General features: G+C 51.4%; 1 long non-coding RNA gene across 1 annotated transcript; it reads right to left on the reverse strand.

The window, feature by feature from the left end:
* Positions 1-370: 370 nt before the first annotated feature.
* On the reverse strand, positions 371-4,102 carry LOC115064251. The gene is made up of 4 exons (XR_003844088.1): positions 3,927-4,102; positions 3,052-3,193; positions 2,718-2,902; positions 371-581 (listed from the first exon to the last, which is right to left on the reverse strand). It is a non-coding gene; the product is annotated as an uncharacterized LOC115064251 (long non-coding RNA).
* Positions 4,103-9,690: the final 5,588 nt, after the last annotated feature.

Here is a 9,690-nt window from a genome sequence, read left to right on the forward strand (position 1 = left end):
TTTGCCTCTAGACTTGGGAAGGGGTGCGAGAGAGAGAGAGAGAGAGAGAGAGAGAGAGAGAGAGAGAGAGAGAGAGAGAACCAAGTCTAGAAAGACATTTAAACGGATCTGTGATAGGATGTTCCTCCCTCCCCCAGCACAAATGATTTGTCATCGATCAGACTAATGAGTGTGAGAGTTCATCTTATGTGTGAATAGGAGGGCAAATCTTCTATTCTCGGATATGCTATAGCTGGGGTGTTCAAGTGTCTTACTTTGCAAGACCATGACCAAAAAGCAACTTGGGAGGGAACAGGTTTATTTAGCTTACACACTCTGTGTCATAGTCCATTGAGGGAGGTTGAGGCAGGACCCTGAAGCAGAGACGGTAGCTTGCTCCTCGTGCCTTGTACAGTCTGATTCCTTATAGAACCCAGGGCCACCTGCTCTGGGGTGACACCACCCCTAGTGGGCTGCGCCCTCCTACACCCTCGATGGAGAGGATGCCCCACAGACTCGACTATAGGCTGCTGGAGGGGCTTCTCAGTCGAGGTTTTTCTCTTCCTAGATGACCCGAGCTTGTGCCAGGCTGACAAGAAGCTCTGAAGGCAGAATGGCAAAAGACAGATTAAAAGGAGGGGCAGCACCATCATCCCTTTCATTTGTAAGTGCTCAGAGACTTCCACTAACAAGAAAAAGACTCAAAGATGTAGTTAAACTCAGTGTGTGCAGGAGGTGGCTTATGTATCACTCTAGCCAAGGGGAGAAATTACAGGGAGGTGAGAGGTCTAAGAGAAGCAGGTGTGGGAAGGAAAATGGACAGGAGGCTGGCTCAAGTGCATGGCTGGAGGGAAAGCTGGTCTCCCCTCTGATGGCTGGGGACAGGGGAGTGTGTACACCGGCAGTGGCAGAAGGCCTGGACACTTTTCTCACGTATTTTTCGAAGTAGTTCAAAATAGTCCCTTTGTTCAGGTAGCGTATTTTTTTGGGGGGTGTTACTCTGACTCCCATCAAGATTTTTAAAGGATTTTTGCTGTATTGCCCTCAATACTGTATAGAGGCCCATAGCAGAGAAGTCACCTACATCACTGGCAGATTTGCTGAAGAAGCATACACAGGTCTAACCCTCCAGGCAGGAACGAGGATGCTCTAAAGATGGCACTCACGTCCCTCCCTTTGACTGTCGACTACTGAGATAAGGGCCCCCAAGCAACTCCCAAGCACCCCACCCTGGTAGAAGGAAAAGGCCGCTTCCTGGCACCAGATGGTGAGGAAGTCGTCAGACCACCTTGCAGGATGGACTGGCCCAGAGACAGCGGGCCTGGGGACTGGTCCCCTTTGTCCTCCTCCCAGTGTGGCCACAGTGAACAGATCATCTTCCTATGCTTCTCACTAGCTGTCTCTCCTTGCTGTTCATTAGCCTGTCCAGGATGGATGCCTGTACCTGGCTTCTTAAGTGACCAGGACCCAGCCAGACCCTTAGTGACTTGAACTTAACAGAAAGGTCTTAAATCAATACTGAATTCCAATGTACAAGGAAAGAACCTTGATATCATAACTTTGGCATTTATTCTCTCTCTCTCTCTCTCTCTCTCTCTCTCTCTCTCTCTCTCTCTCTTTCTTCTTTCTCTTTTTCTTTCTTTCTCTCTCTTTCTTTTTTTTAAAAAAGATTTATTTATTTATTTTATGTATGTGAGTACACTGTAGCTGTCTTCAGACACACCAGAAGAGGGTATCGGATCCCATGACAGATGGTATTGAGCCACCATGTGGTTGCTGGGAATTGAACTCAGGACCTCTGGAANAGCAGTCAGTGTTCTTGACCCCTGAGCCATCTCTCCAGGCTGAATTTTCTTGTATGTAGACTAATTTATTGCTTTACAATCCTTCTTGCTGAGAAAACAGCTCAGAAACAGATAAGAAGGGGAGGAAGCAAAACGGAACGTGAGTGCTGAGTGCTTGGTAGCACTTGTCTACAGTCCCAGACTCAGGGGGCTTGGGGGTGCTGAGTGCTTGGTAGCACTTGTCTACAGTCCCAGACTCAGGGGGCTTGGGGGGTGCTGCATGCTTGGTGGCACTTGTCTACAGTCCCAGACTCAGGGGGCTTGGGGGGGGGTGCTGCGTGCTTGGTGGCACTTGTCAACAGTCCCAGACTCAGGGGGTTTGGGGGGTGCTGCGTGCTTGGTGGCACTTGTCAACAGTCCCAGACTCAGGAGGCTTGGGGGCAGGACCACATGTTCAAGGCTGGGTTAGGGAAGTCTTCCTCTAAAACCGGGAGTCAACGGAGACAGGAACTCAATGGAAAGAGAGGACAGCCATGGCCAGATCTTGAGGAAGTGGGATCGGCCCTGGGACAAGCCTGGAGCACCAGAGGATCCTAACAGCAGCCATTATAGCCAGGTCAAGATTGTGAGAAGCATGCAAGGACCAGGCAGCTGAGGACCACCAGCGTGTGGGTGGGCTCTGTTCTAACGAGGATGGTGCGCTGTGTCATGAGCAAAGCTCGTGAGCTATGAACCAAACCTTGATGTAATTGTATTTACGGTGTTAGAACACTTTCCTACCTGATGTGTGGAAAGTGAGTCTTGTACCATTGCAAAAGAAGCATTGGGAATGTGGTAATGGGATGTTTGAATGGTCTCCAGACCTGCTAAAGGCTTTGGCTAGGAGAAGGTGTCAGAAGGAGAGGCAACAGGCCTGGCCAGACATGTTTCTCCTGTGACTTAATAATTACTCACCACATTCTCTGAAGAGAACTGGAGCCCAGGACCTCTTCCCAGAATGCACTGCTCTTCAATATGGCCCTCTAGGTCCTCCAAGGCAGAGGTTTATCTTGCCTTTGTAGATTATACCCCTGGTGGTTCTTATTACCGTTGAGGCAGTAGAGTCCTAGATACTGACCCACCTCCAAAAATGTCAGTCTCTTTGAAGGGACAGGAAGAGAAATAGATAAAATATAACAGAAAGGACCCCCACAGAGGGGAGGTGCCCAGTGCCCAGAGGACACACCAAGGAGAAGGTTCTGACCCGTCCAGGAGCAGACAAAGGAGACTCAGATGCTGAGAGACTTACTGGCTCAGTCAAAGCGTGCACAGAGGACATGGCAGGCGAGGCTCCTTCCAGGAGTCTTCACTGCGCAGAGCCCAAGGGAAGCGGGATGGGGGTATGCAAGGGTTTGCTTGCTTGTAGTGGAGCTGGGACAAGAGGACACAGCCTTGGAGAGAGAAGAGAGATTGCCGAGGGCATTGAAGAGCGCTTCCACTCTGGTTGGTGCTGACATCCCTCTTTAACCCCAGTGCTCTGGAGGCAGAGGTGGGTGGATCTCAGTGAATTCAAGGCCAGCATTGTCTACACAGAAGAGTTCCATGACAGCTAGAGCTAGAGAGAGAGACAGAGACAGAGAGACAGAGAAAGAAGATCTCTGAGTTCGAGGCCAGCCTAGTGTACAGAGTGAGTTCCAGGACAGCCAAGGCTATACAGAGAAACCCTGTCTCAAAAAAAAAAAAAAAAAAAAAAAAAAGATTGGCAAAATGCCTGTCAATTAATGAAAAGGTGTCTATACCCCGTGACACTATATGCACATGCAAAATGGAAATGAAGCAAGAAACACAGAGAAGCTGGGAGCAGGGTGCTCTGATAGACGATGTTAACAATCTAATGATGAGAGAAATAAAGCAACAGGTGCAAAGCATAAAATGAAATTCTTCCCAAACATCCTTAAACCACTCCTGTTGGAGAAGTGGGCGGGGCACAGAAGTGGGCAGGGCACAAGCATTTGCCTTCCATGTCTGGGAGCGGTCTGTCGCTGACGGCTCTTCCCTGAATTCCAATCTTGGGAATGTATCCCGAGGAAATAATTCAAATGATAATGGAATAATCATTTGAAAACACACACACACACACACACACACACACACACACACACACAAGTTTGTACTTGCGCCTACCGGTGTCTTTTTGCTTCACTGTCTGTGGTATTTGAGAGAAAATAGACTTTATCTGGCGGGTGGGGGTCCACGGATGGTGGCAGTGAAGACGTGCAGAAAGGCAGGGAGGGAGGTGGGGTGTTGGTCGTGACGAGACCTGAGAGGGACGTGAGGAAGGAACTCTGACTAAAGGCTATAGCTGCAGGTCAGAGAGGAAGGTTGAGTCAACGGTATTTAAAGGCACATTTACATGTGCGTCGGGAGAGGGAAGGAGGGCTGTGACGGAACACTCAGGTTGGATGGTGTTGTAACAAGTTAATATGGAGGATCCAGGTGAGTGGGCTGGGGTCTGCCTGTCTGTGGGAGGAGAAGGGGCGCTACCAGCTCTGGCATACATATCCAGGTGAAGGTGACTTAATTTCCCGAAGACCCCATCTCTTGGTTCTGTTATACTGGTCAAGTGCATTTGGAGGGACATTGAGACCCCAGCACCACAGTCACTGTAGCCATGTCATACTTCACTGTGTGGCTGAGTCAAACTTTATTTTAATTCCTTATCGTTGACTGGGCTACTATTCTTCCAGTACAATCACTCTTATGTTGATCTACCAGATATACCTGTGGGTGACATTTTAGCCCCTGTGGGTGACATTTCAGCCCCAGGTCTCAGAGTCTTTTTTTTCCGTGGGCTGTGACTTTAGACAAAAGCTTAAGATCTCTTTGTTTAAAAAAAGTCTTTTAGTTACGTTTATTTGGGGGGGAGGTGCCCGTGATGCATTTGTGGGGGTCAGAGGACAACTTGCAAGAGTTGGTTCTCTCCTACTGCCATGTGGGTCCTGGTGACAGAACTCAGGTCACCACTTGGTGACAACCACTCTTACCCACTGACCATCTATCTCACGGGCTCAAGAGGGAGCTTGTGATCTTTAAGCTTCTGTTTTCTCACCTACACACAGAAGATGAAGGAAGGATGCGTCACAGGCTGTCACGGGATGTTCGAGGTATGACAAACATCATAAACATTCCTATAGTCTCTATAAACCTCTTCGCCTCCTACCAAGTCAGAACTCAATCTGTCTTTCAGATGGCCCCTGGGCTGGTCACACTCTGGTCACACATAGTCACCTATCTGCTGGCTTGTTACAATGTCATCTGGCCCACCCAACCCAGTCACACTGCCTCCTTCCTCACCAACCTACCCATCAGCCACCTGTCCTCTGAGGCTCCAAGGTAGAAATGACCAGGACATCTCAATCCATTCTAGTTAACCATACCCCACCTGAGGGCGCGTGGCTGGTGTCAGAACTCTGAATCCTGGCCCAGCCACTTGCACACAGCATCATAGTGAGTGCTGACCTCCTCTCTCCAGGCCTCAGTCTCTGCACCTGTAAGATGGGGCAATAGCAGCATGCCACTTAGGGTGAGAATTCAGCATGGTTGCAGTCAAGGGACTTTGCAGAGGGGAGCTGGGCATGGGAGTCACCTGGTCACTCTGGTCTAGCCTGTTGGCAGCGGTGATGGAATCTCCTGACTGCTCCCAAACACCAGTCCTTTCAAGGGCAAAGTTCAAAGTGCCATCGAGATGACCCCGCGGTGGCACTTTGGTAATATCACTGTGTAGAGCTGTCATGCCTGGGGTTATCTCTGCCACAGCTCTGTGGATCTAGTCTGGGGTCTGCCTACCTGTGTGCTGGAGCCTCCACCTTGTCATCTCCCCCTGCTGAGCCCGGAGCCTCCACCTTGTCATCTCCCCCTGTGAGCCCGAGGTCTGCTTCAGCCAGGTCCCAGTGTTCTCTGAAAGGCTATTGCCTGAGCTGCCTCTCCTGGGTCTGATTCTCCCTTGTGCCTAGCATTCATTGCCCTGAGCACAACCCTCCTCCCCATGGACTCCGTGAAGTCCCATCTCCACCATGATGCCTCCCCCGGTGAGGTTCATGCCCTTAACCCTGTCCTCCTCCTCATCCACTGCTCCAGCTGCCCCTGCCACACGCTTGCCAATCTCCCCTGTTCACTGTCCTGTTAATAAATAATGTTTTCCTGGGATTCAGATGTACAAACATTTTCCCACAGATCAAAGGTCTATAGTCATTTGTCTGTGACTTCAGATGTCCCCAAAACCCACCAACGTCTACCCCCCAGGACAGATGCGTCCCTAGATACCCTGTGTTATGAAATAGTCGTATCTTGAATGTCACGTGTCTGGGTGGAGAGACATCTTTCCTATCTGTGGAAAGTCAAGGGGACAGCAGCTGTGGCAGCACGTTGTACTGTGCTGCGCTTCTTCCGTAAGGGGTGTGAGCTTCATGCATATTTGTTCAGCACTGTCCCTGAACTGAGGCTGTACAACCAGAGGGGAAGTGGGCGGTGGACTTACCACTGCTACTAGCCCTGGCTCAGGAATGTCCCATTGCTCAAAATGTACCTCACATTCCCAGAACTGTGACGAGGCTGGAGAGGAGACCAGTGAGTGAGTCAGAGTCCTCTGGCTTTCCACAGCTCAGCCCTGAAGCCTGCTGACGGGGGTGGGCGGGCGGGCAGATGGAAAGTCCTGTGGGTACTGGTAGCTAGCACTGTGGTCCTCACCTGGGTGACTGTGGCTTTTTGGGGGTGCAGAACTCATCCGACCTACTCAGCCTGGTATGGTTCTCTCCGAGCTGGGTAAGGTCCTCTGGCTTGCTTTTGAATCCCCAGCTGTCCAGATGTTGGCTGAGGCTGCGTGTCGCTGGCTGTACTACATGACCTTGGCCGTGGCTCCGGTTATTTGCTTCAAACAAATACCCTTACGTGTGGTGTTTCTGCCGTCACCTCTGTTCTCCTCGGGCCTTTGGACTTTACTCTCACTTTTCATTTCTTCTTGGGCCTTCACACAGCTTCCCTCGAGTCTTCCAAACAGGAAGGCCTGGAAGCATTATTTCAAGGGCAAGAATTTGGCAACCGTCCCTGAAAGCCAAGCACAAGCTCTGCAGGGGTTTAATGATGCGCCTCAGAGGAGGCACCTGTTCTTTTCCACCCACCTCTGGGCACCCGTCCATCCAGCTAATGAGCCGTGGCCCAGTCTCCCACCCTCACTGTGACGGCCTCTTCCCAGCCACTTCTGCACGCAGCCCCAGAGCGTCCCTCCTGCGGGCTGTCAGTGGTCATTGTTCTCCAGCCACAAGTGCTGCCAGCCTGTGGGTGCTTCTGTTCCACACACTTATTTCCAGATACGCGTGAACCTAGCTGGAAGCAAAGCCCCAGTTCCCCAAGTCCATTCACAAAAGGTCAGGGAGTGCCAACCAGGGCCCTGAAGAGTCGCTGACACGTTCCAAGCACAAATTAACCAGTGTCAAGCAGCCAGGAAGGAGGAAGGCGGGCGCCATAGCGCCAAGTCCTGAGACTGTATCTCCACATCTGCCAGCTTGCTATCATAGAAAGCCATCTCTGCCCTGTGACTCAGTGCCCTGTCGGTGTGGCAGCCGCCCTGACGAGTGCTCCTCACACCACCACAAGCCTGGGGGCGAGGGTGCAGGGCTCCTAGCGTGTAGAGTGTCCGGGGCTCAGGGATCTATCTAGCCAGGCCAGGAGCATCTCTGGCTTCAGTCTTTGCCTCTAAAGACTGGGCAAATCGACAAGCTCTGCCTATAGAGCTGTGACTGGGACCAAAGCACTTCAACACCAAGATATTCAACAAACTCAAAGGTCCTTCCATGGAGGACAGTTGGTACTATGTGGTATCTCCACCAGTGGGCTCCACCTGCTCACTACTGGAGTATTGCCTTGTGCTATCTATGAGCAGCATCAGAAATAAGCAAAGAGCCCGGGTGAGCGGCACAGCAAGGCTCCAAAGACCCAGGGGGGAGTGAGTGCCTGAGGAGAACTTGCATCGACTGCACGAAAGCCTCAGGGTCTTGTGCCCATACTTTGTGCCCAAGATGAGGCCCCCTTGAGAAACTGGTCCAGGGGCTGGGTGATGGCTCAGTCAATAAAGTTCTTGCCCCACAATTTCAAGGAACTGAGTTCTGTTTTTCGAATACATGGTGGTGTGTGCTTGCCATCCCTAAACTGGGGAAACAGAGTCAGAAGGATTCCAGATTAGCATCATCTACAGGCCCCGGATCCCACTGAAGGTCTCTTGATTCAAAAGAAACTTCATTCTGAGGAATGATGATCCAGGTTTACCCTGCCTCTACACACATGCGTGTGCTTGAGCATGCACACAGCACGCTTACACACATACACTCACACACACACATTCACACACACTCACACACACACACTCTCTCTCACACACATACACACTCACACACACACACTCTCTCTCTCACACATACACACTCACACACACACTCACACACACACATTCTCACACACACACACTCACACATACACACACACACACACACAGATACACACACTAAGGGGTTGGGTGGAGAAGCTGGATCAGGGTTTGGTAGTAGAATTCTGACCTATTGTGCGTGAAGCGGGTTCTGTCCCTAGAACCAGGCAAAAGAGAGAAGGGAAAGGAGAGGCAGAGGGAAGGAGGAAAAGAAGGGAGGGAAGAGGAAGGGAGGACAGGGGACTCGGGTAGGAGCCATGATAAAGTACACCTCAAATTCTTCTCCCAATCAGGGTTCATGATAGATGAACTGGCTGCCCCCACCCCCACCTTAGAAGGCTGAAACCCAAGGCTGCAGGGAGCCAAGGCTTGACGCGGTCTACTGAGTCCTCAGAACCTGTGCTTCTGTCACTTCTAGAACATTGCCGGGGTCCAGGCAGCTGCTCGCCCCCCCCCCCCCCCCCCCCCCCCCCCGGCCTGGCTTCCGGCCTGCAGCCAGAACAGACACACAGCGCCTGGCCCTTGAAGGGACCCACTAGGAGGTTACGGTTCTGTGATTATCTTAAACTTCAACCTCTTAACAATATTCCCTCTGGTTCTGGCTTGTAAGTCAAGTCTCTGGGACAATGGAACTTGTGCCAAGTTGGGAGGTAGGGCTAGAAGAGTCAGGGTTGAGTACATCCACCCTGAAGCAGAGTCACAGGACAGAGCTGGGGGCGGGAGCGAGGGAGGGAGAACTCTCAGAAAGGCATGCTTAGTCTCCTGTGTCTCCGGAGCACACCCAGTTAAATAGCAAAGAGGAAAGATTGTGACAGCTCAATAAAGACCCTGGAGGAAGCAAGGCAGGCCTTTGTCCTGTTTGGGACAAGGAATCTGGCCTTTCTTGAGGCACTGCGGTGGGGAGCCATGGGGCTGACTTAGCCTCAGCTCTCCTCCCTCCCTCCCTCCCTCCCTCTCATGGTGACCTCTCATGGTACAGGAGGACTACAGCAGAGGAAAGATCCTGTGCCCTCCGGGGCCAGCCGGTGTGGAGGGGAGTCCTGGGGGTTGGCTAACGTTACCGCAGATGTCACCTGTTCTGTGTCTTGACTTCTTTCCCTACAAAAGAGATGGGGCAGTGTGATTGATTCTCAAAATCTTTACAAGTTCTAAAACTCCTGGCACTTCCCAAGGTTCATCTCTACTTGTACAGCCCTGGTGCCCAGTACAGCACATACCCTCCTGTTTCCTGAGATTGACCTCGGGTAGCTTGCTCACATGGCAAAAAGGGTTTGAGAGTGAATGACTGCTGGAAACCAGAAACCGTGGAATGGAACCTCCCCAGCCTATACAGCTCGGTACTCAGGACCTTGTGCAGTCTAGGGGGTCCTTCTCTACTGAACTACGTCTCCAGTTGGATCTTCTTTACACTGTGTGTGTGTGTGTGTGCATGTCTGTGTGTGTGCGTGTCTGTGTATGTGTGTATCTCTG

This window comes from Mus pahari, chromosome 6 (genome assembly GCF_900095145.1).
Source record: "Mus pahari chromosome 6, PAHARI_EIJ_v1.1, whole genome shotgun sequence".
NCBI classification, from domain to species: domain Eukaryota; kingdom Metazoa; phylum Chordata; class Mammalia; order Rodentia; family Muridae; genus Mus; species Mus pahari.